Source organism: Mirounga angustirostris, unplaced genomic scaffold (genome assembly GCF_029215605.1).
Source record: "Mirounga angustirostris isolate CCGP_5_RB_7025 unplaced genomic scaffold, mMirAng1.0.hap1 SCAF_9, whole genome shotgun sequence".
Classification (NCBI taxonomy): Eukaryota; Metazoa; Chordata; class Mammalia; order Carnivora; family Phocidae; genus Mirounga; species Mirounga angustirostris.
In genome coordinates, this window is record NW_026991717.1 from 15,718,468 (window position 1) to 15,731,330 (window position 12,863).

The window sequence follows — 12,863 nt, forward strand, 5'->3', positions numbered from 1 at the left end:
TCATGTTTATTCTTGTAAGCCTCTTATTAGTGCAAAAATAATAGATGTTGTTAATGCAGAATCACAACCAACATTAATATTTAAGATGCTAGAACGATAAAGGTTAAACATGTGTTTATATTGCTTTTGAACAAAGAGCTTTACAAAATAGTTCAGAAACATAACGATGGGCCAAACTTGGAATCCTTGTGCCTGAAGTCTGAGTTTCTCATTCTCTGGGTTTTACTCTTTATTTGAGGAACATGAAATTCTTGTACTTCACTTTCGCTAAGTACTGTCATCTGGAATTTGGATTCCTGCTGAAAAGAACATATGAAAAATTAATATCCGAGCAAGGAAGTCACGGTAAAATCCACCAGCCTCCCCTGAATTTTTGTTTATTTCTGAGTCTATATAGTTCCGCTCGGTTAAAAAAAAAAAAAAAAAAGGAAGAAGAAAAAGAGAGAGAGAAGGCAAGGTAAAAGCATTCTTTTGTGCCCTCTAGCTGTTGGAAGCACAAATGGAAAATAAAATTCTCTGATGATTAAATTCACCTCATCTGGATTGGGGGGGGAGCCCCATTATCCATAGGAGCTAAAGTTTTTCTTTATATAAATATACCCAAATAAATAAAAGTTTACCTTCTTCAAATAATTGCACTTTTAATATCACTAGACAAAGCAGAGCAATAATTCAGGAGGGACTCTCGGAAAATTAAACTGGTCTATCCCTTCTCTCAGGAAGCTGATGAATATGACATACACATTATGATCTATACGTTGCTTTGAGTATTGGTCACTGATTTTAATTCTATTGCTAAAGGAAGCTGAGCAATGATTACACTCCAAAGTGACTTTGGTTTGTTTGTTTTAGGAATAGTGCAACGGCTTGGAGAATTAATGACAAAGCTAGGATGTCCACGCATGTTTATGAACGTGAACGGGGTGTGTACTTCATTTATACGGACTCTGCCACTTTAAGTGCTTTTTTAATTTTTTTTTTTGCATGAGAATGCTATCAAAATCAGTCTTTAATAAAATATTGAATTTGTGGATGGAATCCCTGATAACAGTTTGGGTCGCAACACTTTAACTCTGGGCTACATTTCAGATATAAAAGTCAGCACCGCATGAGGCTCTCTTGCCACTGAAGAATGTTTTCTGAAGGTGGACTCAATGGCAATATTTGTGGGATGATTCTACAAAGGAAAGACCCGAATGCCCAATTTACTGTGCGGTTCATTCACGGGGAAGCAAAGTCTTACAGCCTGGCACATGCATGTGGCCTGGGATTGTGAAAAAGTAAAAAAATAAATAGTTGGAAATTTGCAGAATTATTAAAGAAAAAAAGAAAAAAAAAAAACTCTCCAGTTTTCCTAAGAAAATGGTTTCCTAGGTACCCTGCAGTTTTCAGTGCGTTTTGTAGAGCGTGTGAGTGTGGGGAGGGGGTGGACGGGGTGGGAGGGAGTTGAGCTGTTTAATGATTCAAGGAAATAGACAAGAACACTCCTTTTTTTCCCCCCCTGAAGTGAATGCACAGCTCAGAGGACTTAGCTGACGAGTCTCAGAGCCATCCCAGTAATTCCCGATACAGTGGAGAGTTCACCAGAAAGGGCTCGGTCTCAACAGATGTTCTAAGTGGTGCCTCCTGAGTCGCTCTTGTGTGGTGGAGAAATACAGAAATCAAGCTAAATCAAATTAGTCAGCAGAGTAAGAAAATAAAGGTCAGGTCCACCAGCATCTGAGTAAACATCCTATGCCAATATGACCATCTTCAGTCAGGAACTAATTAAGGGCTGATTGTCCTTCTCGGCGAAACCTCAAAAATGCATGGTGCTGAATTATTAAAAACAACACACACACAAATAATACAACCCCCTCCCCCCCAACCACACACACACACACACACACACACATGCTCTGCAGTGTGCCAGATGAAAAGATAGGGAGCCATAATATCCCACGGAATTGTGTCTCTTGGATAGACATATTCCCTAAATCCCCAGCACTCTTTGTTTTGATTACAATTTTTCTTCCTTGAAAGGAGCAGAAAGTATGCTTGCAGACTGTCTTGTGTTACGGCTTCTTTACCTTTGTCTGCCTATCTCAGCTGGTATTTAATTGGTCAGCAATAGGAGGGAAGTCTCCTTTGAGGTAATGAATATTGACTGTTTATGTTGAAATGTCACTGTGAAAAGAATGCCCATCACCAAAAAGAGAGAACCCAGTGTGAGAGTCTCCACACAAAAGAGACACCACTGGAACGAAGCCATTGAAAAGCAAAGCAGCTGAAATTCAAAGAACAGATGAAACAGAAATGGCCTACATGTGTGGGAATTTGAAGCGAGCCGTTGACAGGTGAAAAAGTCATTATTTTACCTGTTATAACCAAATGTAATTGTGTATTTTTCCAAAAATGACACCGAGGCCATGACTCGTAGAAGTGTTTTAATTGAGAAACCGTCCTCATCTTTTATGAATCATTTTCGTTCCACAAAGGTAATGGGGCAAACCTAACAGTTAATAATTACACAGATTCTAAGTAGCAGAAAAAAAAAAAAAAAAAAAGGACGAAGAGAGGGAGCGATTTTGAAGGGGTAGCGCTCTCTGGAAATGGTTGGGTCCTGCCTTTTTGAACGAACCTGCTGGATCTGAAAAGTTTGGATGGTGGTCCTAACAGATATTAAGTAAAGAAGAGAGGGAGAGTGGTAATATAGGCCAGGAAGAGTCTGCTAATTCATTCCGATGGGTGGAAAACAGGACCATTGAATAATTGGGGACTTTTAGCATGTCTGTAATTCCCAGGGTGACCTGACTTTCAGCCTGGCCGAGCACTGGTACATTGCCGTTGGGTTTTGCTGGGAGGTTTGGCTTTCTTCAGCCACAGCGGATTTTATGGGACTGCGTGAACCGAATTTTCCATTCTTATGTTTCCCCCACATGGTGACTGGCCGGATGAGTAATATCAGAAAAAGACAGCAAACAGAGAATGTCTAAGTGATGGAAATGCGTAGGAAGTTTGAACGTTGCCAAATGTTTAAAAGCTGGGGCTCCTCTCAACCCCCTTTGCGCTTCATGACCATTTTGCAAATTAAGGATAGCCACCAGTATGCTATTTCTTGCCTTTTTATTGTGTAAAAGGAGGGAAAAGAAACAAAGAGATAACTATATAACTATTGAGTCACACTCATGGGAAAAAGAAAAAGGCTGAAGGACCCAGATAAACAGAAAACTGGAGTTTCTGGTCCCCATGAATAGGCACTTGTATTTACAGTGTGGCTTTACTGTTCACATATTTAAAGTTCACATATTTGAACTTTATCATAATTGGGACCCCATCATCACAAATTTCTGAGGCAAGAGCTCATTACCTTTCTCTTTGGATCGCTCCCAAATGCAGAAAGGGTTCTCTGTTTTTATTGTCCGGCCATCCAATTATGTTTTTTTAAAAGCCCCATAAATAAAAGATGACATCTGAGTCCCACCCGGTGTCATGCTTGAACCCTAACCCGTGACACTCACCTAACTCGAACTAACAAGATGCGCGCCCCACGAAGAGCGATACTTCTTCATTAGCAAGATCCATTTCACCTTTAAAAACCCTTGGCTTCCCGTTTGCATTAAGCGAGATTGAGACGTCTTAGGTCTCTCAATGGCATTTAGGAAGCCTCCGAGACAAAAAAGGAAGTCATTACATCTCCCGCTCACCTGCAGAAAAGTTGTCATTAAAAGAGGAAGCAAAATGAAACCCTGTCAACTTGTTAGGGCCCAAAAGGTAATTCTGCCATCAGATATGGAGTGGCGGGGGGATGATACAGAATCCTGTTATTACTCGGTACCAGAAAAGTTCAGGTGTTGCTCAATCCATTCATGTGTCAGTTTGAAAAGATGTGATGTCATTCCTGTTGTCTGTAGGGATGAAAACTGGAATCTACTTGCTCCTATCAACACACTATTGTCTTAATTCCGTTCGCTCTGCACCTGATTTGCCATCTGTAAGGGGTTAAGGGCCATGGGCAATGACTCTTTAAAAGGCTACTAATATTTGACATATATCATTTTAATCTGTCCTCCCACCACCACTGCCTTCCACCAAAAAAAAAAAAAAGTTAAGTCAATACTTCTTGTTTGTTATAGTTTGCTTGCCAGATTTTTGCTAATGAGGGGAGTAGAGAGTCGGTGAATCTCTTCTGCTTTTTTATATATTTTTATTCTTAAATATAAATACACTTACTTTCCTCTGTAAGAATACATACCTCCAGGGCGCCTGGGTGGCTCAGTCATTGAACGTCTGCCTTCGGCTCGGGTCATGGTCCCAGGGTCCTGGGATCGAGTCCCACATCGGGCTCCCTGCTCAGCGGGAAGCCTGCTTCTCCCTCTCCCACTCCCCCTGCTTGTGTTCCTGCTCTCGCTATCTCTCTCTCTGTCAAATAAATAAAATAAAAATCTTAAAAAAAAAAAAAAAAGAATACATACCTCCAGATAACCATGATACATTTTGGTAGGAATTTGGTATTTAAATCTCCAGACGTTAGAGAGGTTCTCTCTTTCTTCATTTATGAATACTTTCTTTTTTTTTATTTTTTGTTTATTTTTTGACAGAGAGAGACACAGCGAGAGAGGGAACACAAGCAGGGGGAGTGGGAGAGGGAGAAGCAGGCTTCCCGCAGAGCAAGGAGCCCGATGCGGGGCTCGATCCCAGGATCCTAGGATCATGACCTGAGCCGAAGGCAGACGCTTAACAACTGAGCTACCCAGGTGCCCCTGAATACTTTCTTCAAATTTTATTTCAATAGGTTATTTTGAAGATGTGAGGGGATGTCATAGAGGGTGTCTTGATGAGCAGAATGTAAATGAATGTTGTGCATTTGATGTGATAAAAATATTTATTTGGCAACTTGTACCTGAAAGGATTCAGGGGGTTATAGTATGGAAAGCAAAATATAGAATAAATCCTTGTGTTGAGTAAAACATACCACATTTAATATTGATATATTATCAGAAGAGGTAACACTTATTTTTCTAAAGATATGAGTTATAGATGATGGTTTTAAAGAAAGACCACATTGTCATAATCTAATTTTTTAAATTTGAAATATCATGCCAAATAATCAAATTTCAACGAACTATAGGGATTACTTCAAAAAAGTGAAATCACCAATTTTCATACCTTGGTTCAAAGCAATACTTACCTGCTTAATTTGCTTTTCAAAAGATGAGGTAGAATTTTTTGTGATTTTCTTCTAGAAAACTTCAGTAATTAAATGATAATGGAAAAGTGACAAATGCTCTTCCTAGCTACGATCACAGTTTAATTTCTATTAAAATAATGGGAGTGTCATTCCAGTGTGGGTTCTTCTGTTCATTACTACTCATTTTATTTGTAGAGAGGTAGAACTTAAGAAACATGCTGTCTTGTTACTCTCCTACTTTTGACACTAATAAACAACATAACATTATTTCATGCCTGGGAAAATGAGGTGGTCCTTCTTTAACTAAGTTTGTTGGTCTCCATTGCTGGCAAATGTGGAACCTGGTTGATGTACTTCATGCAAGTTCGGATTATATGCCTGAACTTCCCCCATCAACCTCCACTACTCTGTCCTACCATCAACCTCTTTTGCAGAAAACAGAAACTTTCTTAAAGCACAGAGAATAATCCTTCTGCAAACAAGAATTTTGTCGGTGCCCACTAAACCCCGCTTTTCCTTTTCCTCAACGGATTCAATTAAAAATCTGATTATTTTCCCAAGGCTGTCAAGCTCGCTTTAAAAGGGCACTTTCCTAGTTCTGAAATACGAAAACTTTTATTTTGAAGCAATCTTGCAGTTAGGCAGTTTGAGTGTTCAAAACAACCACAAATAACAATTGTAAGATGCATCTGTCTGTACACCTGCATAATGATTTTCTAACAAATCAAAGACCTGGTTATTTTTTTACTGCAGCCCGAGACCACGATGTGATTTTCAGGCCCCGATTTCCAAATTCCATCCTGAATGTTCATGCACACACTGATAGGCTGTGTGTAGACTTTGTATGCAGGAGACAAAAATCCAGCCACAGATAAGTCCGGCATGCTGCTGTTGTGAGAACGCGGGTTAGCAGGGCTCGCCTTCATTGATATATGGAGCACTTAACCTAGTGAGTAGCACAGAGGTGGTGGGAAGGCTCCCCCAGCATGAGTTTTTCAAGTTGATCCTGGTGGTTGTATTGTTGGTCCCTCTGGGTAGTAGGCAGGGGGCACACACTCAGGACTTTCACTTGTAGGAAGAAAGAAAATCAATCTTCGTGCCCCAAAGATGGAGCCGCTGATGCAGAAAGTCACTGAGCCATTGGAGTCTTGTAAGGAAGACTCTCAGGAAATGGCTCCAGGCTTCAAGCGAGATGCTGCACTCCATCAGGGCTGTCCGGAGACGCAGTGGGGCTCAGATAGAAATAGCCACGGTGTGGATTGGCACTGGCCCCGAGTTGGTATGCTTTTTTGATCAAGAAAGAGGAAAAAAGTAGCTGAAATTGGGGACGGATCTGTATATTGGAAAAAATAAATATAACTGAAATGCTTTGTTCTCTATTCACTAGAGTGTGGCCTGTACCCTACTCAGGAAAAATCGTGCTCAGATTACCATCAATCCTTTTCTAGAAGGGCTCTTGTAGCTCGTTTGATATGTATCAAAGTTTGCATATAGCGCTTTTTGTCTAAATGTATTATTTGATATTAGCGATTACTTACAGGGATGTAACACCCCTCTACTGGAAGATTGCCAAAGCAGTCTGCAGCTGAAATCATTTTCAAAAGTATTCCAGATTATATACAGTAATATAATCAGTGACTGGATTGTTGTTACTACTTGAGAAGGCAATGCATTTATTGAAAAGAGCCATTTTAACGAAGTGATCGGTTTTTTAAGACCAAGAATAAAGGGTGCGAGAGCTGTTCACGGTAGTATTCAGTGTAAACACTGGCTTTGTTGCCGAATTGTCTTGCCCTTTGAAAGGCCAACCACTATTTTGGGTGCACCCATCTGTGACGCAGGAAGGTCAAGGTTTGCAAGACCCAGGTGAGGGCACCTGACTGCACTGTCTCCTAGATTTTGAGACTTAAGCTTTATTTTTAGTTCCTACAAAACCACCCATGATTATACAATTTCACGGGCTCCCCCTCTTCAGAGTAACAGAAAAGGAAATTGTTTGTGCTGTCATGAATAACAACAGTGATGTTCCCTTTGATTTTTTGCTATGCTTAGAATTTCCAAAATTCTTTTCCTTACCCAATTGCTTTGCATTACGAAGGGCAGGTAATCAAAAAATTAATGCTGTTTTCATACGCTTTTCAATACCTTTAAACAGTTACTACAGTCCTAATGAAGAAGGTGCAAGGAAAACTTATCTTTAATGGTGCAAGGAGAACATTCTTTTTGGTTCTTAAACAGGGTAAGTGAGTTTGTGGTGGCAGCTTTGAATTCCACTTTTCTCTCACTGCTGCAATGTTCTCAGAAAAAGGCCCAGGAAGAGAGCCCTGGAGATGCTGATTTTTTTTCACAGTAGAAAAACCTGAACTGTTGGGAGCACGAAAGCAGCGAAGCAGGTAATATTTGATATGGACAGGGCATTCTCTGATTTGAGCCCCTCTCTCCTTCTAAACGTCATCTTCAGACTTGTCCCCAGCAAAACCCAGCAGGAAATGGTTTCCCAAAAACCTATGAAGTGGAGCCAGGGCTCCCCCCCAAGACAGATTTTTCCAGAAATCTTCATGCCCTCTTAATGTGGGCTCATGGGATCGAATGCAAATTCTACTTACTCCAAATTCTACTGTTAAAAACCCTGACAATAGCTACATTTCCATTCTTATTTCATGAGTAAGAGTGGCCAGTTTCTTGGTTTGTTTCTTCTTATAAACCACAGCCACATGGCAGAATATATTAAGAAACAGGGTATTCTGGTAGAAGAGTAGCAGAAACCCACAGTATATCAAGCTCGCCTGATGCTAAAGGATGGAGAAGATACGGCATGCGCTTCAAGTGGTGCTCATTTATTGCCTGTGCTAAGCTGTGCTTCTGACATTGGCTTTGAGGAGGAAATTATGACATTTAAAAGAATCTCCCAAGCTTTATAAAAAGCATGCGAATATCTATAAATATTGATCCAAAATGAGTGCAATGAATAATTTATAGTGAATATACTTTCTTTGTCTTTCTGTTTTTAAAGCAGCTTGGGTTTTTCTTTCTCTAAAAAATTATGGTTAGACAAGCATATTTTTTCCCCTATCATTTTAGAGCCGTTTCTTATTTTTAGGAAAAAAAAGCGTTTTATTTTCAAAGGATGTTTGAAGTTGGGGGGAAAAATCCCAACAATACACACATCACCAAAATGGAAACATATTGTAGATGTTCTAGGGTCAGAGAAAAATATAACTTGAGATTTGAAAAAAAAAATTATATAATTTGTTGTCATAATTTTGTTGTCTTTGGTTCATATTCTCAGTTTGCAGAAGGATTTAAGCATCTCTTATGTTTACTTGAATAAAAATAGGGATTTCATTTGTTGGAACTAATGATTCCAACCCAAAATATTCTCTTGTGTAACAAGAGCAAAATAAACAGGTGCGCTCAGCATCATTCACAGTATTCCTGACAAGGGGGCAGCCCATTTGGAAGATGCACTAAATATTCTAAAACCTCACCGGGAGTTGGGCTTTAATTGATCACGATTTGGGGTCTTTTTTGAAACGTCTATCAATATTTTCACAAGGGGTCAAAGTGCCTTTCGCTTTTTTCCTGTCTGCCTACACCCTTAAATACAGATTCAAAGAAATTAATGCTCCACAATCTTCTTGGAGAAGCCATTGGTTGTTAGTTCATTAGGCTTTTAGGATGGCTTTATCCACTTAGCTAAAAGGGCTTTATTTTTTGTTTCCTCCCTGTTGAGCTTGCTATCTCAGATGTGTTGATTTTTGTTGTTGTTATTGTCTTCAATTTTTGTTAGTTTTTCATATGACTCGTGATGGAAAGAGAGACAAGAAAGGAAGAATGTATTGAGTGGGGTAGTTGTCTCTTTTGGAAGACGTTGACGATTGTGGGTTTTTCCACAACATCCCAGCACTTTTAGTTAATTTAGCCCCTTGGACTCACGGGATGCATTGTATGCAACAGTTACTTGTGAACGACTGTTCTAAAACGCGTTGAATTCACGTGTCTCCTAAAATCTAGCAACCGTGCACGACTATTTTCCTGAAGTCCTCTTGTAAGTCTTTAGGCAAACTTATTTTTTTTTTTTTTCCCAAAGGGTGGAGGGGAAAGGAAATCAGAAAATTCTGTTGAATTGCACAGACTACAGAACTGAAGTGCTCTGTGGGCTCTTCCTGAAATAAAACAGGGATTCTGTTTAGGTTCCTCCAAATGCAGGCTTTGGGCTCCCCCTCTGTTCCCTAGAGGCAGCTTGGTGCTGTACCACAGTGAGCCAGGGTTTGGAAGTCAGAGCAGAAAAGGGTTCCAATTCAGGCTCTGTTCTGGTTGGCTGTGAACCCAGGCAAGTAACTTAACCTCCTCCATACTGTTTGTTCACTTGAGCAAGAATAACACACAATAGTAATAATGATGCCTCATAAAGTTGTTCCAAAGATCAAATGAGAGTGTGTATTTGACCTGGTATGGAAAAGCCTCAATAAAGGCCTTTCTCTTTCCGCCCTGGTCTGTCGTAGTAGCTTCCTGAAATTTGCCTAGTATTTCCCCTTGATATATTGTGGGAAGAGATAGCTTTCTGAGATATCTGAACTGAGTTATTCTGAGACTCTGCAGCTTCCCTGCTAAAAATCTCTCCGATTTCTAGTTACTCGGAATAGGTCTAAACTCCTTAACTGATGTTCCAAGTGTCTACCACATGCCCCAGTCTTCCTGTCCTGGGCTGTCTGTCCCATGCGTACCTGGTGTTCCAGGCCAATCAATGCTGTTCCTTCCACACCCCGGTCTGGTTTTCCTGCTTCAGCTCCTTTGTGAATTTCCCTACTCAGGATTAATTTTTCTTTCCTCTTTGCTCCCGTAGCATTTTGTGCCTTAACATTCTGCCCTGGCTCTCCCATCCGCTGTATTGTGAATACCTTAGGTCAAGGGTAGAGTCTTAGTCCCTCGTACAGAGCCGCTCAGCATCCAGAGCATATATCATCACCTTCACCCTGTGACTACTCAAATATACCTCTAGGTAGACTCACTATACCATTTATCATCTAACCTGGGACACTCGTCCAAGAAAAACGCTAGACTTGTTGAATGCTGGGACCACGGGCAAACCAGGTGGCCCATAACTCAGAGGTGGGATTAAGAACAACAAATTAGGGTGCCTGGGTGGCTCAGTTGGTTAAGCGACTGCCTTCGGCTCAGGTCATGATCCTGGAGTCCCGGGATCGAGTCCTGCATCGGGCTCCCTGCTCAGCAGGGGGTCTGCTTCTCCCTCTGCCCTCTTCCTTCTCGTGCTCTCTCTCATTCTCTCTCTCTCAAATAAATAAATAAAACCTTAAAAAAAAAAAAGAACAACAAATTAATGTTGCCACTCTGTATTCCAGCAGGTTTGAGGAAACAGAGGATTCACCATTGAACAAATCAGCCTACAGATTATTCACTGGCTATGCAAGAGTCCCTCATTTCTTGCTTTTGGTTCTGCCTCTTTTTAAGATGCTCTGCTGCTAGGACCACAACCTGGCTCTAGGTCTGTAGATGGTGAGTGATTTCCCTTATTTTTCTCAGTCCCACAGTCGTGCCAGGAGCATGCTGATAAAGACCTGCTTCCCCACAGTGGGTGGGACTTAAATCTGTGTTTGAGGAATGGAGGAACCACTTTAAACCTCTGAAAAGTTGCATCAGTTAGCATGGGTATGTTCAGAGCTGGTTTAAATCTAAGCATATCCCCTGTAGATAATCTGTTGGAAGGGGTGACTTGGAAAAGCATTTGGTGACATATCTGATAAATGATTGGGTTTTAGAAATGATTAAAGCTCAATACAATATATTTAGCAGGGATCACTCTCCCCAGAATACTTAAATTTATGACGTAAGAGACCACTGAAGGGGAAGCTTCCATCTTCCCTGTAATAAAGTTCGTGGCAGTATGGGGTAAACTGTCTTTGTCCTTGTTATTTAAGTTTTGGCAGTAAATTTGGAGTTGCCTACTTGAAGGGGTGATGGGTCTGGTAAGCAAAATTATGCTTGAGATCCATGCATTAGGCTTTCTTAAAATCTGTAAAATTACCTATGTTAATCTTGCTCTTACTAAGAAATTCCCTAACGTTCTCTGTTAATTCCGTTATCTTCAGTGGATTGATTGTTTCTAAGTGTTGTGGAGGGGTACAGATTTTACACAACAGATTCTCTGTCACTTGGATACACTTGCGTCGGGATGAAAATGTGACAATGGAAGTATGCCAGTTGCACCATATTTATATAAGGTCCACATCTGTGCATGGGTGTATTGTTTGCATGGCAACTTTGGACATCAAACAACAGTCTCGTTTTTTCCTAGCTGTCCGCTTGAACAGAGGCAAGCCTAAAGGACATAAATGCCACGTCCCTCAGACAATTGTGTGAATAATTCTCCCTGGGTCTTCTCCTTCTGGGTTTTGGCCTTGGCTCCCGGTGTTCACAGCATTAAGAGGGTTAAAGGTTCTGGCATGGTGAATTTATTGTTGACATCTCACAGTCCTTAAAGGCAGGATCACTAATGGGTGACCTTGGGGTTCGACCGTTCCAGACCCGGGAAGATCAAGTCTCACCACCCCCTCCTGCAAGTGCGGTGACCCCTCTATTCTCACTCTCCCTGGCCTAACCTTTAACTCACTGATCTTTGACCAAAATATTAAGCAAACACCTGCTTGGGTCTGTGGTCAAAAACTGTGGACTTGAAGATCTCCCATAATTTCATGTGAATAAGCTGTGGTAATAATAATGAAATGTAGAGCAGACCTGTGGACAGACTTACAGTAAGTAATTATATTGTTACTGACCACATACAACACAGATTCTGTAACAACCCGTGTGTATGGTGAATCAATGTTAATCAAGTTGACCAGAGTATTAATGAATTGTCAGTGGATATACTAAGGCTTCTGCTATTTGCATTCACACTGACAATAGAGCAACAATATTTATTCCCTATTACTGAAAGAGACGAAGCCTAAAATTAATTTTAGAATACCTGAGATTTACCATTGACAGTAATGCAAAATGCATTAATGTTTAACAGAGGTACCAGGAATCATTTAAATGATTAGATGGGAAAATATTTGGTGAGGTCAGCCGAGTTGAATTTTGTACTTTGAGGGAAGGAGGAAGGAATTTTACATTGAAAAAGACTCTGAATAAAGAACAAAAGAAGCAGAGCACTTTGTGTTGCTCTAAATCGGTCCACTGTTATTTTATAGAAGCAGGTTCACTTGAGAGGATGAGATGTCTTAAAATTTGAAATGGTAACAACAAAAATTTCTACAAAAGACTAAGACTTTCTGTCACTGTGCAGAGTGAAATGTAACTAAAAAGAAAAAAAAAACGTACTTACTAGGCTTCATTAGTCTAGTGTAAATTGTTAAGGCTCATCATCATAAATCGAAATAGAATGAAGTAAGTTAAAAAAATAAATTAAACTCAATAGTTAAGATTTAACTATTGCTTGTCCAAATGTTTTAGAAATAAATGATAAGCTTATGACATATTACTTGTACTCCCTACTTAGAAATCTTTCATTAATTTGCAGGTCAGTTTTAGCAGGTGAACTCGTATACCTCCACTCCCAGAGAGCACCAACGTCCCAGATGATCAACCCCAGAGTGAAATTATATGATGTACAGAAGAAACTTCACACTACATCACATATTTGCACCTTTTTTCTTTATACGATAGTACC